Below are 22247 nucleotides of genomic sequence, written 5' to 3'. Positions count from 1 at the left end.
GAATTTGTAATTTGACCTTTCTGATCTCAGGTGAGCAGTGTGACTATTTGTGCACTGCTTATGATTTTATAGAATACTAGTATTTCAAGAGAGCTAATAATCTTCAGTTCTTGACTGGCTTTTTTCAAGGGTGGATTATTTTTTGCTGTTTCACATGGTAGCTTCCCATTTCTGAAATTACCACATTGCCTAATTAAGGTCAAGATACAGTAACATTGAGATGCAATGTCTCATTCAGCATGTGCCAATATTATTTTATAATCATTTAAAAGTAGTTTTTGAATTCACTTAATGGTACAGTTAGAATTATTGTTGTAGGGGCTAAAAAATATATAATACTTTTTCTCCCACCTTCTAAGTTCTTTTAGCTGGGCTAATGAATTAACAGAGCCAGATTAATAGGAGAAAATAAAATTTTAATTCATGCTCATGAGAAATTCATATAAGCATGAAAATTCCAGACAGTGAGTTAAAATTGGGCATATATGACATTTTGGATAAAGGAAAAAAATTTTGGGCATGGGAATTTAGATTTCAAAAGTGAGAATGGGTGATTTACAGGTAATTGAGGAAGACGATAACACAGATGGCAGGTAATTTTTTGCTAGGCAACCCAGAAACCATGAGACAGGGGTAATCTAGTAAACAGGCCCCTGTTTGATGTACTCCTATCCACTATGCTCAATTCAAGTGAGGCTGCTAAGGAGAATATCCTAAGATTTCCTTCCTGGAGTAGGTCTTTCCCTCTGAATCTCTTAGGCAGGAAAGGGGGGAGGGTCAGATGTTCTTTTGTTCCTTAATAACCAGCTTAAAAAGCAGTATGCCAAAAGGCTAAACTGTTGGTCCCCTTCATTGTCATCCCAGGAATAGAAAACAGACTATTCAAAGGCAAAGACCTTCCAGTTTCATTTCAGTCATGGAATTTTGTTTATGTTGGAATCTAGGTATGAACGAAATATCTATCTACTAAAGGAAAATTTGTCTTATTTTTTTGTGTGTAGCTGAAAATGGAAGCTGAAATTGTGTGAGGGTCTTTGGGTCCTGGTCTGGCCAGGTTTACCAAGCAGACATAGCCTTTCTTGATTATCAAACACGATCTTTTGATAATATCACAATGTGCTATGTGGAAAACTTCTGGTTGCTTTTGGTCTCCATAGCTACCAGATTACTAAAAAGGAAGACAGAATACTGTCATGCAAGTTTTTGGCTTTTTTTAAAGTTCTAATTAGTTCAGAAAGGATCTTCCAAACCATCTGAGATATTTTTACTAAATTTTTAGAATAAATACTTGTTAACTATATACCCTGCTGTGCTAGATCTTGGAAAGATCAGTTTTTTCCCTAATAGTCTGAGTAATGATTCTTACCCTTGATTTTGGTTGCAGTACTTTACTTGTATTAGATGCATTAACTTTTTAAATTGAGGTATGGTTTACATAAAATAAAATGCATAAGTCAAAGTGTGCAGCTCTGAATTTTCACCTAATGTTCACACTCATGGACCCCACCACTGCCTAGATAAAGCTACAGAACATTTCTGTCACTCCAGAAAGTTCACTTGTGGCAACTCTTCCCAGTCAACATTACTTACCAGCAACAGGTATTCACTATTCTGACATCTGTTGCCATAGACTCATGTGTAACTGGCTCTTTTAAATTTTCTTTCTGCTCTTTGCCTATAATAGAAGGAAATGTCAATGTCTTCATTTTCAAATGCTGGATAGTATAAGTTGACTTTATATTTCAGACCTTGGAGGTCAGGAATTTGCAGTAGCTTGGGTATCACATTATAACATGTTCTATCTCACTGAAATAGTAGTACTTGATTTAAATACTAAAAAGTCCCTCCACCCAACCACCCCTGCCACACAAGGATCCTTAAAAATGATAAAAAAAATTTCCCTGGAAGAGTAGACTCTTGTTCTTCAAAATGAAAGACTTATATAGTTATGGCAACAGAATTAACAAATGCTCTCTCTGCCCAGCTGGAGTGGCTCAGTTGGTTGAGTGTCATCCTGTGCACCAAAAGATTGTCGGTTCAATTCCCAGTCAGGGCATATATCTGGGTTGTGGGTTTGATTCCTGGGCATGTACGGAAGGCAAGCAATAAGTAGTTCCCTCTCACATTGATGTTTCTCTCTTAGGTGATGATTAAAGTTAATAATAAAAATGTTCTGTCTGACATCATTTAAAATTTTTATGTATTGATTGATTTTTAGAGAAAGAGAGTAAAGGGAGAGGGAAAGAGTGAAACATTGATGGGAAAGCATAACATCCATCAGCTGCCTCCTGCACAAATCCCCTAATGGGGATTGAGTTTGAAACCCAGGCATGTGCCCTGACCTGGAATCGAACCAGCAATCTTTTGGTGCACAGGATGATGCCCCACCAACTGAGCCACAATGGCCAGGGCTGTCTGACATAGATTTAGTGGATTTCTTTTGATACCACTTTAGTGATACAGTGCTAGTCTCATTTTTTCCTGACTTAATGGAGCTGAATCTCCCATAGTTGTGTAGTTTGTCCACAATCTATTTTGGCCCACTTTGAAATGGAAGTGTTCTGTGTTATATGTAGATTAATCATTACAAAGCAGGAAGTGTGGCTTTTGTAATTCTCTTACCATCTTGATGTATTTCACAGAGTTTTTCCTTTACTGAAATTTCCCATGTCTAAAAATGGGAGTAGTATGTTTGCTCTTCATCTGATATGAGGAAATGAAATTTTAGTTTCTGTGGTGAGACTAATTTACGTTGAAGAAGAAAGTACTATCAGTAAAGTTTTGTTGAGTAAAGAGTCATTAAAATGCATATTTCAGATACTTAATTTGATTTAATGATATTTTATAATAAATAAATTCCACAATAAATTAAAATTTTAATTTCTTCTTAAAATTTTATAAACAGAGAAAAATTTAATCTTTCATGGAGTAATTAAGATAAACTGATTTTGTATTGCTCCCATCCTTCCTAATAAAGCCAGTTATTCTCCAAAGAGTAAGTACTTCAAGTATAATGATCAGTTATTCAATTAGCATTTATCTAGCTCAGTTCTCTTCTTTCCTCCCCTCCCATGTTTAATTTTTTAGGGCTCAAGGGTGCCATTTAAGATGCATTGTGGTGGGAATTGTGTCCTAGTCTGACACAGTAATGTGTCTTCTAAAGCACCTGCTTTATTAGTTCAGTGAAAAGAGCAACACCTTATCTTTTGAGAAACAGGGTGCTGCTCCTGAGGAAAATAGTGTTGTTTAATCCCTCCCCCAAGTATTTATTAGAGCAGTAATAAATTTTGAAATCTATCTAATGCATCTGTAAAAGAGAAAAAAAATCACCAAAGTACTAGCAAAGTGGTAATTTTAGTGAGCTTAGTGGTGATGGGGACACATGTGTTAGGTTGTCAGTTCTGTTTAGCTCTGGTGTGGCTGGCCCACAAGTCTTCTTTGCCATTTTCTGGGTGCCCACATCACGTCGGGTAGGGAGCCAGATGCTGGAAAGGATTTGGGGTACATGCAGTGTCCCCATGTGATTTGTCTTTGATAGGCACCAGAAGGTCTGCTGTTGCCTTCTATTTCATTATTGATGAATGCATTAAGTTGAAAACTGACAGCTTTCCAGTTTTAATACTGAGTGTGGTATCATCTTTCCAGGAACAACATAATTATCTCAAATTTTGACCCATTGTATGGGAGATAGTCAAATGAATATATTCCAGTAATATTAGATCACCAAGAAACTGAATAATTAAACAGGCATCTTTTTCATAGAGAAGCAAATGATTCACGCTCCCTTTCAGGGTCATTCTTGACAACCCATAATAAGGTTAAACTTGGTTCTATTGTGTTGGTCGTGAATCAGTTGAGGTGTTCATTGTAACTACGGTCATTCAAAAATGGCTGTTCACAACTGGACAACTTCTCAATATAAGTTCTACTTTTTATTAAATAATTGTATCAGTGACTGCTGTTTTTGCTTAGTATGTTTGACATATTAGTATTATATTTTGTGAGCTTAGTGGTAATGGAGACACATGTGTTAGGTTGTGTTTCATGTGAAACTAGGTAATTTAGGAATAGCAATGTTTTTCTACAACTTTATTCTGGCTGTTAGTATTTAACTGTATTAGAAATTAAATGCGTTCATGTTACTTAAAGCAAAAATACAAATACAAGTACTAGAGGCCTGGTGCACAAAAATTTGTGCACTCGGGGGGTCCCTCAGCCTGGTTTGCACTCTCTCGCAGTCTGGGAGCCCTCGGGGGATGCCTGACTGACGGCTCGCCTTGGGGATCGGGCCTAAGCAGGCAGTTGGACATCCTTAGCACTGCCGCTGAGGCAGGAGAGGCTCCCGCCACCGCTGCTGCGCTCTCCAGCCATGAGCCCGGCTTCTGGCTGAGCAGTGCTCCCCCTGTGGGAGCACACTGAACACCAGGGGGCAGCTCTTGCGTTGAGCATCTGCCCCCTGGTGGTCAGTGCATGTCATAGCAACCGGTCGTTCTGTGTTCAGTTGATTTGCATATTAGCCTTTTATTATATAGGTTACAAACAAAAGTCACAAAAAATTTACCACTAAATCTGCACTCAGAGCACTGAATGTAAAAAAAAAAATTCATGACTTTAGATGAGTAGAATACTACAGATTACTAAAGTCAGAAACATGGAAAAATAATTATAGGTTATAGAAATTTATGTTGGGATATGGTCATTAAGAAGCCTGAGAAGCTAAAGTGCAGAAAACATTTTCGATTTGTATCACCTATTCTTTCATTCTGTCAGTATAAGTTCTTATGTGAAGTTTCCATTTGGTTTTCTTGCCTATTAATAGTTGACATCATAATTTTTAGTATCAAGAGAATATTTTCAACTAAATAAGATAGGAAATTTAATTTTCTGCTGGATATTTGTATACTTATTCTGTTAGTCTAGAAATAGAAAAATAATACCCAGTGGGTAATTTTACATTTTTAAATTACTTATTTCACTTGAGTATTAGTTTTCCTAATTGTTAATCAGTAGTTTGTTCAGCAGAAATTACACATGAGTTTTCAGTAATCTGTTATTTTCATTGTCACAATGGAGCAGATTCATATCCTGTATAAACTATGGGGAGTCTATGGGGAAAAATTACCATATATGGAAACTTTTCCCATACAATCCCCATGGACTTACACAGGATGTGAATAGAATTCATTGTTATGGATTCTGAGTCAGAAAAGTCATTGATAACGTGTATTTTTAACAATAATACTCACTGCATTAAATTATGTTCAAATATTATTAAACTTTTAGAACTAGACCATATGGAATAGAAGAGTATGAAATGTATGCTTATTTTTTAAATTGTTTTTCAAAGAGCGTTGATATCCTTTTTTTCAATAAGTATAAAGCATTCATTAACAAACTTATTAATATGTTTTTAATTAGAAAACATGCATGCTTTGAATTATTTACAAGTCCTGTAATGTAGTCACATTTGTGGTGCTAGAATAATAAATTGTAATATTTTCTTCATAGAAGTTTTACTTCTATTAATAATGGATTCAGATAATTATGAACTGAAAGACAAAGATACAGTTTAATACATGTAGAAATGACAGCAACCACATGCTAGATGCTGTGACTAATTGCAGAACTAGGGGGCTCAGTTGCCTGAATTCAAATTATAGCTCTACTACATTGTACCAGGGTTTGGCCATCTACCATTTAAGGTCTTCTGGCCCAAATTGTTGCTTATCCAATGAACTCTTGGTGTTAGGGAAATCTGCCTTTTTGGGTTAACACATTTGCCCCAGGAGGGAGCTTTTCAAGGGTCATCTGTGGAGAGTAGACAGACCCCAGCAGTGGGAAAGACTGGCTGAGAAAGGGAAACGTCGCTTGAATCTTTGAAGGGATGCAGTAGGAGCTCTGAAGGAAAGCGACTGCATAAACTGGATGAAGTGAGTCAGGGTTGGCAAGTTCCCAGTGTATTTCTTACTACTAGTTGCCTCTGTGGCAGGCATTGCTAATTGGTCAGAGTATGCTTGTAGGATTGGGTTAAGCCACCAAAGGTACAAATGTTTTCTACCTAAAACACTTTATCTGTGCAAGTGTTTTCCATATTAGTGTGAATAATAGTCACATAAATAAATATTTAAATAAACTTGCAAACACTTACTGAATTAAGAAAAATATTAGGAATCTTAAGTGTTTCAATGACAACTGTTTAGATGTGAAATAAACACACTATTCTATGTTACATTGTGGTTCTCAGTAATGTCAATGGGTTAATAATTCAAGACAACACTGATCTCTTTTGAATGAAATTGAAGACATATCCCTAGAGTTTAACAGAGTACCTAGTATAAACTAAACACTCATTTTTCTCAAATTTGAAACTGCTGTGGCTTAAGGTAGTATGATGCATGGGCTTTACAGGAGATTAATATTGAGTTCAATTAAATTTTCCAGGCACTTATCAGTGAATAACTCTTACCTGTCACCCTTTGGAGCAGGAGCAGGTGACACAAACACAATTGCATGTGGATTTTTATTACTAAGTCCCAATGTGTTAGAGTTAAACTGCTATAAACTGATACTTTGCTACCTACTGGTAAGTTGGCTATGTTTCATCTAAGTTCATCATTTCTTAAGATTATTAAGTAAAAATAATGAGGTATTCTAATACCAGTTTATTTTCAGCATAAAAAGTGAGAATTGTTTTTTCACCAATATTTTAGGAATTGGAAAAATTATTTTCCATTGCTCTGTGAGAATTTCTGAGTGTTAAGATTTAGGTTTATGAGCCTATTTTGGTGCATAGTGAGCCTGATTGGAATGCATATAGATTAGAAAATCACAATGATTCCATTAGAGTATTATTTATCACTTCTTTCATAATTGACTGCTTCTAGAATACCCAGGTTAGCAGGAGGCTTTGGTAGGGTTTGGTTCGGTGATATGCATGGAAAGTCCAAACCTGGGCTTGACTCAGAAGTTTGGAATTTTGTATCTGAAACATTCTTAGATTAATTTTAGTATAATGGTGTTTTAGTTATCTGTTGCTATATAACAATCCACCCCAAAACATAGAGGCTTAAGTGTTTTTTATTATTATACTAGAGGCCCGGTGCACGAAATTTGTGCACAGTTGGGGTCCCTAGGCCTGGCTGGCGATCAGGGCTGATCAGGTTCCCTGCCTCCCTGCCTGTCCACCTCCCTGCCTCCCCGCCTCCTCCTTCCATTGCCACCTATGTGCTGCCACTGTGCGGGGCCTCCCCACCAACCCCCCCTTTTCCTTCCTTCCTGCCTGTGCGCTGCCACCATGTGGTTTCCTGCCTCCCCACCTCCCCCTTCCTCCTTCCCTCGCAGCCCGCATCCACTGCCACCCACCCCCGGTTCCCCATCCCAGCCCAGGTCCCGGCCCCGACAGGTGATTGGGACCTGCCGGCCAGGGGGAGGGACTGGGAGGTTGGCCGGTAGGCTGATTGGGGCCTGGTGGCCAGGGGGAGGGATGGGGGAGGGACCCTGGATGGAGGGAGCCAGCCCTTGGCCCCCCTGGGAAAGGGTCCTTATCTGCCACCACCTATCCCTGGTTCCCTAGCCCAGCCTGAGGGCTTGGTCCTGATCAGGTGATTGGGGCCTGCTGGCCGGGGGGAGGGACCAGGAGTTTGGCTGGTAGGCCCCATCAGGGCCTGTGGGCTGGGGGCAGCTCCTGCATTGAGTGTCTGCCCCCTGGTGGTCAGTGCACGTCATAGCGACTGGTTGTTCGGGTCGTTCCATTGTACCAGTCGCTTAGGCTTTTATATATATAGCTTTCCCAGTTTTATGGGTTGACTGGACCCACTGGTGGTTCTCATGTAGGGTTTTCAATGCATTTGCAGTCAGATTTTGTTGGGGCTTCAGTCATCCAGATGCTCACCTGAGCTAGAGGTCCAGGATAACTCTCTCTCTCAGGGATATTAGTTGAGGCTGACTATTGGGACTCAGCTCAGGTTGTGGGCAGGAATGCCTATATTTGGCTACTCCATGAGGTTCAAACTTCATGGTGCTTGATTCTCAGAAGGAGCATCCCACTGATCATTACAAGAGTCCTAGGAGGAAACTGCAAGGTTTCTTATGACTTAGTCTTGGAAGTCTTAGAAGTCACTGCCACCATATTATATAGGGCAAGCTAGTTCCTAAGCTGATTCCAGATTCAAAGGGAAGAGAATTAGGTGCCTTTTGATGAAGGAGTGGTAAGGTTACATTGCAGAACAAGTAGGATAGAAAATATTGTAGTGGCCATTTAAAAAATACAGTTTGCTATAAGCTGTTTTCAAATTCTGTTTCATGAAGTTGGTGCTGTGGGTATTCTCTAAATCAGGGGTCTGTAAACTTTTCCTGTAAAGGGCCAGATGGTGAATATTTTAGACTTGTGGACCACACAGTTATTTTTATAACTTCTCAACTCTGCTATTATAGCACAAAATCAGGCAAAGACAAATGAGTGTGGCTGTGTTCCAATAAAACTTTATTTATGGACACAGAGAAACTTGAATTTTATGTAATTTTCACATGTCAAAAATAATCTCTTTTTTCCAACCATTTGAAAATGTGAAAAAAAAATCCTTGATCAAGGATCGTACAAAACCAGGTGATAGGTAGGCTTTTTGGCCCATGGGCCTTAGTTTGCTGATGTCTGTTCTTAATATTTGATTTCAATTTTATTTTTAATTACTAAGAAACTAAACAGAGAAAAACAGATACATTCACATTAAAAATAATTTTGATATATTTAGTACTACTGATACATGAACTTATGTCTTCATTAGTTGACTTTATTATTAAATGTTATAAATTTGAACTTATAAATGTATGTCTACTTTATATATTGGGCTGCTATGTAATGTTTTGTTTGAAACTTGTAAGAATTTTTATGAGTTTATTTGAGCCAAACTGATGACAATTGCTGAGAAGCAAAATCTCAACATATTGAGAAAATGCTCCAGAAAATGGCAGTTTTACTACTTATTTTATACATTAGAATCAAAGGGCAAGACAGAAGGGAATTACATTAAATTTATTGGTGATAAATTAGGGAAATAGGAAAGGCAAAGGGGGATAATGGGTGGTGGAGGAAGGGGATGATCCCTGTATTGGATAAAAAGTAAAACTGATAGCCTGACTGGTGTGGCTCAGAGGTTAAGCATCAACCCATGAACCAAAAGGTCACCAGTTCGATCAGGGCACATGCCTGGGTTGCAGGCTAGATCCTGAGTAGGGGGTGTGCAGGAGGCAGTTGGGATCAGGCCTAAACTGGCAGTCAGACATTCCTCTCACAATCTGGGACTGCTGGCTCCTAATCGCTCACCTGCCTGCCTGTATGATTGCCCCTAATCGCTTCTGTCTGCCAGCCTGATCACCCCCTAATTGTTCCCCTGCCGGCCTGATTGACCCAACTGCCCTCCCCTGCAGGCCTGGTCACCCCCAACTGCCCTCACCTGCTGGCCTAGTCACCCCTAACTGCCCTCCCTTGACAGCCTGTTCGCACCCAACTGCTCTCCCCTGGAGGCCTGATTGCCCCAACTGCCCTCCCCTGCTGGCCTGGTTGTCCCCAACTGCCCTCCCCTGCAGGCCTGGTCCCCCCAGCTGCCCTCCCCTACCGGCCTAGTCGCCCCCAACTTTCCTCCCTTGCCAGCCTGGTCACACCCAACTGCCCTCCCCTGCAGGCCTGGTCGCCCCCAACTGCCCTCCCCTGATGGCCTGATTGCCCACAACTGCCTACCCTGCTGGCCTATTCGCTCCCAACTGCCCTACCCTGCCAGCCTGATCAACCACAACTGCCCTTCCTTGCCAGCCATCTTGTGGCAGTGTCGCACGAGGGCATGACGCCACCTAGGCTTTTATTATGTAGGACTAGAGGCCCGGTGCATGAAAATTTATGCACTGGATCGCGGGGTCCCTCACAGTCCGGGGGCCCTCAGGGGCGGGAGGCAACCTGGCAATCAGGGGAAAGCAACGCCCTCATCACACCTCTGCTGCTGTCACTTCTGGCTGTGCAAGCCTCGGCCAGCCCTGGTTACCTGAGCCTCGGGTCGCCCTGGGCAGCTGGGCAGCCGCCACCTGAGGCTTGCCTGCGCCTCGGGCCAGCCTGGGTGGCTGGGGGGCTGAGGGGACTGGGGGACTCTGGAGGCAGGCGCACGGAATGGCCGGGCCTGCCGCCCCAGGGCTGAGGGGACTGGGCGCCACCATCTTGTGGCTGTGGGCGCCGCCATTTTTGTGATGGTGTGAGGGTCAATTAGCATATCTCCTTTATTAGGTAGGATGGTTTCATGAATTTTGGCAAATGTATGCATGTGTATAACCAACATTATCATTACACTCAATAGAACATTTCCATCATCCCAAAAAAGTTTTCTTATGCCATTTTGCAGTCAATTTCCATGTCTCTAGAATTTTATATAAATGAGATTGTTGTCAGAGAAATTAGTGGGTTCAATTTCCTCAACACTAGTGCGAGTGGGGTGGCTCTTGCAATATCTTCAGAAAAAGAATTTTCTAAGACTCACATGGGAGAGTGAATGGTTTTTATCAGTGTGGAAATATATTTCTTGGATTGTAAAGTCCCATGCCCCTTAACCCAGTCCTGAAAAAGGTACAGCTGGGAGTCCAGCAGAGCCCAAAGTAGGGCCAGTGTCCAGAGACTTCATCCCATGGTGGAGCTGAGTCCAATGTAGCATTAGGCTCAGTTCAGTCCATCAGTCCATTGTGTGGGTTCCACATGGCCATGAGCCATGAGGGTACCGGGAGCATGCCCCCTGCCACAGGAGTCAGGCACACGCAGTGAGAGCACTGAGAGTGCTCCTTTGTCCAGGAGTTTAAATATTCAAGTTTCGTGCCCTTGCAGTGGCCATGCCTATTCCAGCCACTGACTTGTTCCCAGGTGTGACGGACACATAGGCACCTTCCCACGGCACCCAGACCTTATTGGGCACGCGTCCATTGTCCAGTCCCTTCCCCCAGCCATCTGAATAGACCTGGAGAATGTTAACTGCAGTTTCCTGGCAAAGCTGTATAAATGGCATTCCTGAATTATCTATTCTTCCCTTAACTCCTTTCCTGTTAAGTAATAACCAAGTTATTATAGGACCATACAATGTATACTACTTTTGTGTATGATTTCTTTTGTTCAAAGCATGTTTTTAGCTATGTTGTGGTGGCTGTTGGTAGTCCAGTTCTTTTTATTACTGAGTAGCAGAAATACCATAATTGACGTTATTTGCCCATTTATGTTGCGTTGTTTCCTATTTTCAGTTTAAAGCTGCTATGTTTATTTATGTATAATTCTCTGTGTGGACATATGTTTTCATTTCTCTTGGTTAAAGATCTAGAAATGCATTTTCCAAAATGGTTAAATGTTTTTACATTCCCATCAGCAATGTATGGGAGTCAATTGTCTTATATCCCTGGCAACACTTGATATTGTCAGTCTTTTTAACTTTAGATAATTTAGTGGTTATGTATTTGTATATTGTGATTTTAATTTGTATTTCCATTATTCTAAAAATGTTTAACATGTAAACTATAATTAAAAAAAAAGGGGATGAATAACAGTATAAGTGTTAAGGGAGATGGACTGCCATAGATGTACTTCCTTACTGTCAACATTTAAATCCAAAGAACATCATATTCACATTTTTTGAGCTTTTTAAATATTTGAGCTTCCAATATTTATTTATTTTGTATTCTTACAGATTATATTTTTTAAAATACAATTACACCATGCACTAAAAAAAAGAAAAAGGTGTTGAACATCTTTTCATGTGCTCTTTAGCCATTGGTGTATCTTCATTGATGAAGTGTCTGTTCAGATACTTTGCCCATTTTTAAAACTGGATGGTTTGTCTCATTATTGAATTTTGAGAGTTCTTTATATATTTTGATATGTTCTTTCTTATATATCTCTATTGACAATATTTTCTTACAGTTTGTAGCTTTTCATTTTCTTTATGATGTTGAATGTTGTATTGATTTTCAATTTCTTGTGTCCTGTGTAAGAAATTTTTGCCTACCTTAAAGTCACAAAGATTTTCCCCTTATATTTTCTCTCAAATGTTTCTTTGTCCATTTTATTAAAATGTTTATTTATTTCTAATTTGTCTTTATTGTTGAAAGTATTACAGATGTCCATCCCCCCAACCCCCACCATTACTCTCCTCCTCCTCACTCCTGCTCCCTCTCCAGGCTTTCACTGCACCGTTGTCTGTGTCCATGGGTTATGCATATATGCATGTCAGTCCTTTGGTTAATTTCTCCCCGTCTCCCAATCAATAGCTCCAGTGGGTATTGATTGATATCTAATGACATTTTTATTTCTTAAGGCTAGGGTGAGAGCAATTTTTAAATCACAAAACTATTTCAAGCCTTTTGGTGTATATCTAAAATGAACGATTGTTTCCTTAACATACCAGAGTTCATTTTCATTGTAGAAATCTTGAATAATACAAATAATGTAAAAAGGGAGAGAGAAGAAATTGAAGTTTCTGTGCTTTGGAGCCAGACAGATTTGGGATTGAATGTTGATTCTGCCTTTTATTGGGCAAATGATCTTTGATAATTTTATAATCTTTCAATTGAGGATAACACCCAGCCCATGGTGAAAGGGTTGATGAGATAGTATAGGTAAATGGCTTAAAACAGTGCTCCACATACAATAAGTGTTGAATATGTAGTTATACAACTGTAAGTGTATTTTGAGCACTTACAGGATAGACAGTGTACTGGAAGATTTGCACCATACAAAGTTATGAGTGTGTGTGTGTGTGTGTGTGTGTGTGTGTGTTTATACAAAATCTAGTGATTATATCTGGCTCTTTCTTTAAAATAGAGTGCTCTACTCAATAAATGGGAGGTTTTATGATTATTAATAACTAGAGGCTTGGTGCATGAAATTCGTGCACTGGTGTGTGTGTGTGTGTGTGTGTGTGTGTGTGTGTGTGTCCCTCAGCCCAGCCTGCACCCTCTCCAATCTGGGACCCCTCTCACAATCCAGGACTGCTGGCTCCCAACTGCTTGCCTGCCTGCCTGCCTGATTGCCCCTAACCACTTCTGCCTGCCTGCCTGATCACCTCCTAACTACTCCCCTGCCAGCCTGATCGACATCTAACTGCTCCCCGGCCAGCCCGATTGCCCCTAACTGCTCTCCCATGCTGGCCTGGTCACCCCTAACTGCCCTTTCCTGCTGGCCCAGTCACCCCTAACTACCTTCCCTTGCCAGCCTGGTCGCCCCTAACTGCCCTCCCCTGCTGGCCCAATTGCCCCTAACTACCCTCCCCTGCCGACCTAATCACCCCTAACTGCCCTTCCCTGAAGGCCTGGTACCCCCAACTGCCCTCCCCTGCAGGCCTGGTCGCCCCCAACTGCCCTCCTCTGCCGGCCCGGTCACCCCTAACAGCCCTCCCCTGCAGGCCCGATCACCCCCAACTGCCCTCCCTTTCAGGCCTGGTCCCTCCCAACTGCCCTCCCCTGCTTGCCATCTCGTGGCAGCTATCTTGTGTCCACATGGTGGTGGCCATCTTTGACCACATGGGGGTGGCGATCTTGTGTGTTGGAATGACAGTCAATTTGCATATTACCTCTTTATTATATAGGATATCCCAAATCCTCCCACCTGGTGATCACTTTATTATATAGGATATCCCAAATCCTCCCACTGGTGATCACTTCTCTTAATGTGTCTTAACATAAAATACTTGTTGAGTGGTATGTATTATGTAGATAATACTTTACAATTTGATTTTTAAAAATTTAGCGATATTTCATAAATATTTGCCACAATTCTGAATTTAACAGCCACAGAGTATTTTGTTGTAGGTTGAAACATATTTAATCCTTTACTAATGTTCCCCTCCCCCCCATTTTTTCTCCTATAAACAGACGTGACAAATATTCTTGTGGTTTTCTTTGCACAATGCCATGCTTTTATCCTTAGAATAAATTTCTAGAAATAGATTTGGAGAGGCATGCGAAAAATTTGAAATACAGATTACCCTGATATATTGTACTTCTTTGGTATATATTTAAAAATATCTTTTTGGAAACTCAGAAGTTATAAGGTCATGGAAGAATGCTTTTAATTTTAGTTTTTTAATTTATGTTTTTTGTGCAAAAGAAAGGTGGTTGAAATTAATCCCTCCTCCCACTCTGCACCTGAGCAGGTCTCGGGGGCAGTTAGGGCTTTTGCTTAGGCTCTGATCCTGTTGAGTCTGGCTTAAGCTCAGTTTGGGCCATTTGGCCCACCTTTTTATAGTTACTCATTACCTAGCCCAGCCAACTTCTTGCAAATCTTGGACACAGTGGTCCCAAATAATTTGTCATGGGAGTTAGAAGAGCCCAAGAAGGTTCATTAATAACTTCCTTACACATGGAAAACAGTTAATTATAAGAAATTCAGACAGCATCAGTTGGTGAGTAAGCTTATATTTATTCTATGCATTATAAACCCCCCTTCTGGGTGGCACATTTAAACTGAGCAGGTCACTTCAAAATTTATGTCTAGGGGATGGTCTTAGGTAAACTTCACTTTAAAGACTGGAGTCTTAATCTGCTGTTCTAATTCATTTCTTTTTTAAAAAAATATTTTTTTATTGATTTCAGAGAGGAAGGGAGATAGATAGAAACATCTATAATAATAAAAGCATAATATGCAAATTGACTGAACACAGCAGAATGACCGTCAGACAACCACGCTATGACACGCACTGGCGCCAGGCCAGCCAAGGCGGGTGCGATGCTATTGGTTCGGGGGGCGGGCCGCCATCGCCCCACAATCACCTTGCAGAGGGAGGTCAAGGCTGCCCTCTGCGGGGTGACCGATGTGGGGGCTCTGCAATCAATTGCCCCAAAGAGGGAGGCCCAGGCCACCAGCAGTGGGGCCATTGATCGGGGGAAGGGGCTCCGTGATCTCCCCAAAAAGGGAGGCCCAGGTTACCCAGCCAGCGGCACTGTGGCAAGTGGGCAGGGCCTCCCTCTGCTGGGCGATCGATCTGGGGACTCTGCAACTGAGCGCCCCACCGAGGGAGGCCCAGGCCACTGGCCAGCGACACTGGCGGGTGTGCAGGGCTGGCCAGCAATCATCCCACAGAGGGAGGCCCAGGCCAGCCAAGCGATTGCACCCCATGCCTGTCACCTGCAGAAATGGCGACCAGTGGTGGGGGAGGGGGACAGCGCTGCACAGATGGCGAGCAGTGGCAGCGGCAGGGGCAGGGCCAGCTGCCGGCAGCCAGGGGAAGGAAAGCCCCAATAGGCCCTGATTGCCGGCCAGGCCTAGGGACCCTACCCAAGGGATCCCAGATTGTGAGAGACCACAGGCCAGGCTGAGGGACACCTCCATCCTGTGCACGAATTTCGTGCACCGGGCCTCTAGTCAATGACAAGAGAATCATTGATTGGCTGCTTCTTGCATGCCCCCTACTGGGGATCAAGCCCACAACCTGGGCATATGCCCTCACCAGGAACCGAACTGTGACCTCCTGGTTCATAGGTCGACGCTCAACCACTAAGCCATGCCGGCCAAAATCTAGTTCATTTCTTTACCCATGGACTGGGTATACCTATGTGTCTCTATGGAGTGTTGATTGATGCTAGTTCCTTTTGGGAAACCGTCATTGGTAGGAAAAGTTGCTAATATGTTTAGACTTTTATATTTATTTTTAATATAGTCTTTACAATAATATAATTGCCAAAAGGATCTAAAATTAACTCTGAATTAATCTAGTGTCTTGAGGAATATTTTTCTCTAGTTTCATTTTATAGAACTTAGTTTATGGAATTACACACACACACACACACACACACACACAACCATCAAACCTTTCTTTTTTGCCTCTCTTCTTCCCTCTCCCTTTAATATCTACCCACCCCTTCCCTTTTCTTTAGATTGAATTAGTTACCTTCAGTAGAAGATGCATTTTGGGATGTTCTTTGGGAAACAGTTTTCAGGGACTATATATCTGCTTTGTCATGTGAGGGCTCTGTACATGAGCAGGAAAGCTTAGGTGATGTGTGTGCAAGTGTTAGCTGATTTACATTTAAGTGATGTAGAAATCTGTCGTCCTGAAATACAGGATTGAGTTTTTACTGCATATTCACTTTTTTTCTACACTGATAGTGTAATTTTAGTAGGTGAACAAGCTGGAGTGTTCTGCTTTGCTCCTCCAGTGGAACCCAGAGATGTTTATGTGCCAAGGATTCATGTTGCAGTCACTAAATTAGCCAGAGCTGTGAGACAGTGGTATGGATACTTTTACAGAATTAATATTAACAAAAAATGAAGGCCACAAAGTAGTAGGTACTGGGAGAATTTGATTAATGCTTGATGTCCCTTTTTTTCCATACATGTTCCTATATGTTGTTTCTTATTGCATTATTACTCTGTATTAATATATATCTTCTTTTAAAAAAACCCCTTTCCTCAGACATAAATGCCCTTCTATCTGCATGCATATTTCCATTTTTTCTAAAATAGCCATATAGACTATTTTAGCAAAGTATATTTTCACTTAAAAATAATAAAGTCCTTTTCCATAAACTGCCTGCACATATTCATGGTAAGCAGAATAATGGCCTCTAAAGATATCCATATCCTAATCTCTGGAAACTGGATTTGCTACATCAAATGGCAGTGGGAGTTAAGGTATCAGATATATAATGAGCTGACTTAAAATATAGAGATTATCCTGAATTATCTAGGGTCTTTAAATGTAGAAGAGGGAGGCAGAAGAACAGACCAAAGTAGTATGATGTGACAAGAACTCAGCCTCCTGTTGCTGCTTTTGAAGACGAAGAAAGTGCCATAAGCCAAGGAATGTGGGTGGCCATATGTAACCCTCCAGAAATATTCTTGCATAATAAATGCATGTATAGTTTTCCTCCTTTTATTTTACATAAATGAGAGCTTTTTATCCACAACTTTTACATTCTTTGAGGTTTTTTGCTTTTTAAATCAAATGTTGAAAATAGATGTAGAAACTAATTCTTTTTAAAAATTGATTTGAGAGAGAGGAAGGGGGGTGGAGGGAGGGAGGGGGAGAGAGAGAGAGAGAGAGAGAGAGAGAGAGAGAGAGAGAGAGAGAGAGAGAGAGAGAAAGGGATATCAGTTACCTTCCTAAGGCGAAGGCGCCCTGACCAGGGATCGAACCACAACCTGGGTTTGTGTTCTGACCGGGAATTGAACCAGCAACCTTTTGGTGTACAGGATGATGCTCAACCAATTGAGCCACTTTGGCTGGGCTGCATTTAAAAAAAAACAAAAAACAGCTTTATAGTATTTCTTTATATGACTACTATAATTTATTTAAATAGTCCTTTATTGATGGACTATTAGGTTGTTTTCAGTTTTGGCTATTACAAGTTGTCTTAGTTCATTCAGGTTGCTATAACAAAATAGCATAGACTGGGTAATTTATAAACAATAGAAATTTATTTATGACAGTCCTGGAGGCTGGAAAATCAAGATCCAAGATCAAGGTCCTGGCATGCTCGTGTTCTGTGAAGGCCCACTTCCTTGTTCATAGATCTTGTCTTCTTGCTCTGTCCTCATATGGCAGAAATGCAAGGGAGCTCTCTGGGGTTCTTTTATAAGGGCACTACTCCCATTCATGAGGGCTCGTCCCTTTTGGTCTAATCACTTCCTAAAGGCCTCATCTCCAAATACCATCATCTTAGGGGTTAGGATTCAATATATGAATTCAGTGGGGACAAAGACATTCAGTCACTGGCCCAAGTGTTGTGACAAGTGTATTTGTAGTATAAACTCCTAAAAGTGGTGTGGGTGGATGTTCATGAATTTAAAAATTTGATGGTTATTGCCAGATTACTCTCCAAAGAGACCATCCAATGTGCACTCTGTTTTGTAGCTTCTGTCTGGGCTAAATTGTACATTGATTGTTAGTCAAAATGAAGTGGAAAGTACAAGACACTAAGAGACAGAGATCAGAGAGTGTGTCATTCTCTTTATTTCCTATTAAATACAATGCCAGACATTGTTTTCTGATTGCCAGGGCAATCTGGGTCTTAGAGCCAGTGTGGCTACTTTGGCAGTGTTGAGAGCAGGACAGCAGTTGGAGTGCCCATGTCCTGCAGCACAGTCCCTGTGGGATGACAGTACAACTCTAACATGGGAGGAAGACGGTGTGACATCAGCCTTGTCTTTTTCCTTCTTTGGGATACTGATGGACATAGAAACACAGTATTTATATAGTGCACATGACTTCTGCATGTAGTTCTTCTATTTTGGAAATATGTAGCCTATCTCTAAAAGGGGCACAAGACTGGCATATCTTAATTTTTCAATGACAGATAAGATGTCTCATGAGCAGGAAAAACTACGTAGTACTTTCAGAGGCCATGGACATAGAGTATAGGATGTTTTCCACCAAGAGTCTTCCATAAGACATAATCAACAATAATGTATGAAAATACCTGCTCATCTCACTTTCACCAGTGCTGTGAATGAACAAACTTTGAAAAATGACAATTTTATCACTTCCTAGCTTTGTGCTATGGAGAAGATTACATAATTTTCTTATCTATAAAATGAGGGTAATAGTAAGTTTTTACTATTATTATTACTATAAATCTTTGTCATCTGATGGGTAAAAACAATCTTATTTAACTTTGTTTCTTTAATTATCAATGAGGTTTAACATTGTCCAGTATATAAAAAAATTGCTTTTTATTGATCTACTAGAGGCCCAATGCACGAAATTTGTGCAAGGGTAGGTCGGCCTTCCCCCAGCTGCAGGCACCAGCTTCCCTCTGGCACCTGGGACCCAGGCTTCCATCTGGCTGCCAGCAGGCACCTGGGACCTGGGCTTCCCTTGCAGCCCTGGCTTCATCCAGAAGGTTGTTCGGCTGTCCAGTCTTATTAGCATATTACGCTTTTATTATTATAGACTAGGGGCCCGGTGCACAAAATTCGTGCACTTGGGGGAGGTGTCCCTCAGCCCTACCTGCACCCTCTTGCAGTCTGGGAGCCCTTGGGGGATGTCCAACTGATGGTGTAGGCCCGCTCCCCAAAGGGCCCAAAAGGAGCGGGCCTACGCCGTCAGTCAGACATCCTTAGTGCTGCCACGGAGGCAGAAGAGGCTCCTGCCACCGCCGCTGCACTCGCCAGCTGTGAACCCAGCTACTGGCTGAGCGGCGCTCCCCCTGTGGGAATGCACTGACCACCAGGGGGCAGCTCCTGCATTGAGCGTCTGCGCCCTGGTGGTCAGGGCACATCATAGTGACCAATCATTCTGCTATAGGGCCAAAATAGGCTCTCTGACATCCCCCAAGGGGTTCCAGATTTCAAGACGGCGCAGGCCAGGCCGAGGGACCCCACTGGTGCATGATAGGGGCTGGGGAAGGACATGGGAGGTTGGCCAGCCGGAGCGGGACTGCAGGAGGGCTCCAGGGCATGTTTGGCCTGTCTCACTCAATCTCTTCAGTCCCGATTGGCTGGATCCCAGCAGCAAACTAACCTACTGGTCGAAACGTCTGCCCCCTGGTAGTCAGTGAATGTCATAGCAACTGGTCGACCACTCGACTGTCCCCTGGTGGTCAGTGCATGTCATAGGGAGTGGTTGAGCGGCCTTCGCATATCATTAGCATATTACACTTTGATTGGTTGAATGACCCACTGGATGACCGGACACTTAGCATATTAGGCTTTTATTATATAGGATAATTGCTTATTTTATATTAAGATGGTTAATCTTTGCTTTATATTTTGTCATTTGTCTTTATTGCATTCTCTCATGCAGATAATATATTTTTAAAATATATTTTTATTGATCTCAGAGGGGAAGGTATGTGCTCTTGACTGGAATCGAACCTGGGACCCTTCAGTCTGCAGGCCGACGCTCTATCCACTGAGCCAAACCAGCTAGAGCTCTCATGTAGATTTTTTTAATATTAATGTAGTCAGATTTATAATTTTTTTGTTTGTCTTTTGTTTCATGTCTTGCCTACAAAGGCCTTCCCTTTTCCAAGGTCAAAATTAATTAATTAATTAATTAATTTTTAAAATCTATTTTATTGATTTTTTACAGAGAGGAAGGGAGAGGGATAGAGAGCCAGAAACATCGATAAGAGAGAAACATCGACCAACTGCCTCCTGCACACTCCCCACCGGGGATGTGCCCGCAACCAATGCACATGCCCTTGACCGGAATCGAACCTGGGACCTTTCAGTCCACAGACCAACGCTCTATCTACTGAGCCAAACCGGTTTTGGCCAAAAATAATTATTAAAACCCTTCTAGGGCTTTTACACTTTCCTTTTTTACTTTTGAATCTTTGATCTGCTAATAGATTTTTTTCTCTTTTCAAGGAAAAAAATATCATTCAATTAAATATAATCTATAGGATCTTTATGTTAAATACATAACATTTTAGCAGAGTGGTACCAATCATTATATATTTTTCATGAATTATTTGAGTTAATTTTTTTCTACTCGACATTTTCAGTATAACTGTTTAGGGATGGAATAAGTTGGCATAGTTATTGCAACACACAAAACAGTTTACCCTTTTGTTTTAGAATTTTCATAGTAGTCCATAAACAATTAGTCAAGAATGAGTTATTGAAGCATCAGAAAACACGTGCTATTAATAATTTATCTTTGGAATACCTTGCTGTTATCTAGCTCTATTTCTCATGTCTGATTACAGCAGTTTTAGTAATTTTTTATTTTGACTTGAGCTTCCCAGTAGGGGAATAAAGATTAATTATTTATGCTTTAGTCTTCTAGTTGTTTGAAATTGGTGTTGATGAAAATGAAGCAAGCATTGATATACATTGCTGGGGTATTTGAGACCATTCATTTTCAAATTTTCCATTGTAGCCTAACAATATTCCATTCTACATGAACAAGTGATGTGTTTGAGACAAATTAATTTTTAGGTCAAGAAATATTTTCTTGATTCAACATATTTTACTTCGGTGGTAACTGCTTTGTATTCCCCGATCAACAGGACCTCTCAGAGAGGCCAGAGTTTCCTGTATTTAATTGCCTTCACCCAATGAAGGCTTGTCATGAGTGGAGTCTAAAGGGAGCCTGACCTCACTTCCCAAGATGAGGAATAACATCATCATAATACATAAATATTGTGTACATTGTGTACATCATCATAATACATAAATATTGCTATTCAGTGAAGTCCATCAGAATATTCCATAAATATTATTTCATTTCTTCAGATTTATTAGTGCTATTATTATTTTTTAAAATTGATTTTAGAACCAGAGGGAAGGAGAGGGAAAGAGAAACATTTTTTATAAAGATTTTTAAAATATATTTTTATTGATTTCAGAGAGGAAGGGAGAGGAAGAGAGAGGTAGAAACATCAATGATGAGAGGGAATCATTGATTGGCTGCCTCTTGCACGGTGGACCGAGCCCACAACCCAGGCATGTGCCCTTGACTGGAATCGAACCTGGGACCCTTCCCTCCACAGGCCAATGCTCTATCCACTGAGCCAAACCGGTGAGGGCAGGAAAGAGGAACATTGATGTGAGAGAGAAACATCGATTGGTTGCCTCCCGCATGTACCCTGACCAGGGATCGAACCCACTACCTGGGTATGTGCCTTGACTGGGAATCGAATCCATGACCCTTCAGTGCACAGGATGAAGTTCCAGCCAACGGAGCCTCACCAGCCAGGGCTAATGCTGTTAATTTTTAAAGTCCAACCTTGTAAAATACCACCACCACATCCTTGAGAGAGAGAGCAAATAGTATTTCTGTCCATAGTTGCAGAGATTCCAGTTGAGTGAGTATTAGTGCCTGCTTTGCTTGAGGATAAAGATGCCAGTTTGTGTTTCTTAACTTTCTAAAGTTTTCCTTAATTAAATTTTCATTTCTCAAGGTCAGAGGTTTTGTGAGGATAATAGGAAGCATACTCTTTTCAGTGATGACGGCAACTCTGAAGAATAGTTTATAATATTCTGCTTCTTAGACCACCCTGTCTCTTATCATTATTAGGTTTCAGATGTATTATTCTTTCATAGTACACAGCCCTGAGATGGGCATTTAATACCTTCCTTTTTTCCTTTCCTTTTGTCTCACATGTTTTCTTCCCTTGGCTTCTTAACGAAAGCAAAGGGAATTGTAGTTTTGATCTACTTAGTTGATAGGCTCTTTCTTTATAGAGGAAGGGATAAGCAGGCATGAGGGGGTAGGAGAAAGGGAAAGTGGAACCTTATTTTCCAACAAAACAACTTGGATAGCATCACTCATTTGCTTAAAAAC

The 22247-nt window shown here is 41.2% G+C and overlaps 1 protein-coding gene across 7 annotated transcripts in view; it reads left to right on the top strand.

The window, feature by feature from the left end:
* Window positions 1–22247, top strand: part of ST7 (suppression of tumorigenicity 7) — a 307385-nt gene that overhangs the window by 50276 nt on the left and 234862 nt on the right. The window lies entirely within an intron of this gene.

This window comes from Cnephaeus nilssonii (assembly GCF_951640355.1).
Source record: "Cnephaeus nilssonii genome assembly, chromosome: 12".
Lineage (NCBI taxonomy): Eukaryota > Metazoa > Chordata > Mammalia > Chiroptera > Vespertilionidae > Cnephaeus > Cnephaeus nilssonii.
Note: the sequence above shows the minus strand (reverse complement) of the source record. Positions and strands in the feature narration are given on the sequence as shown.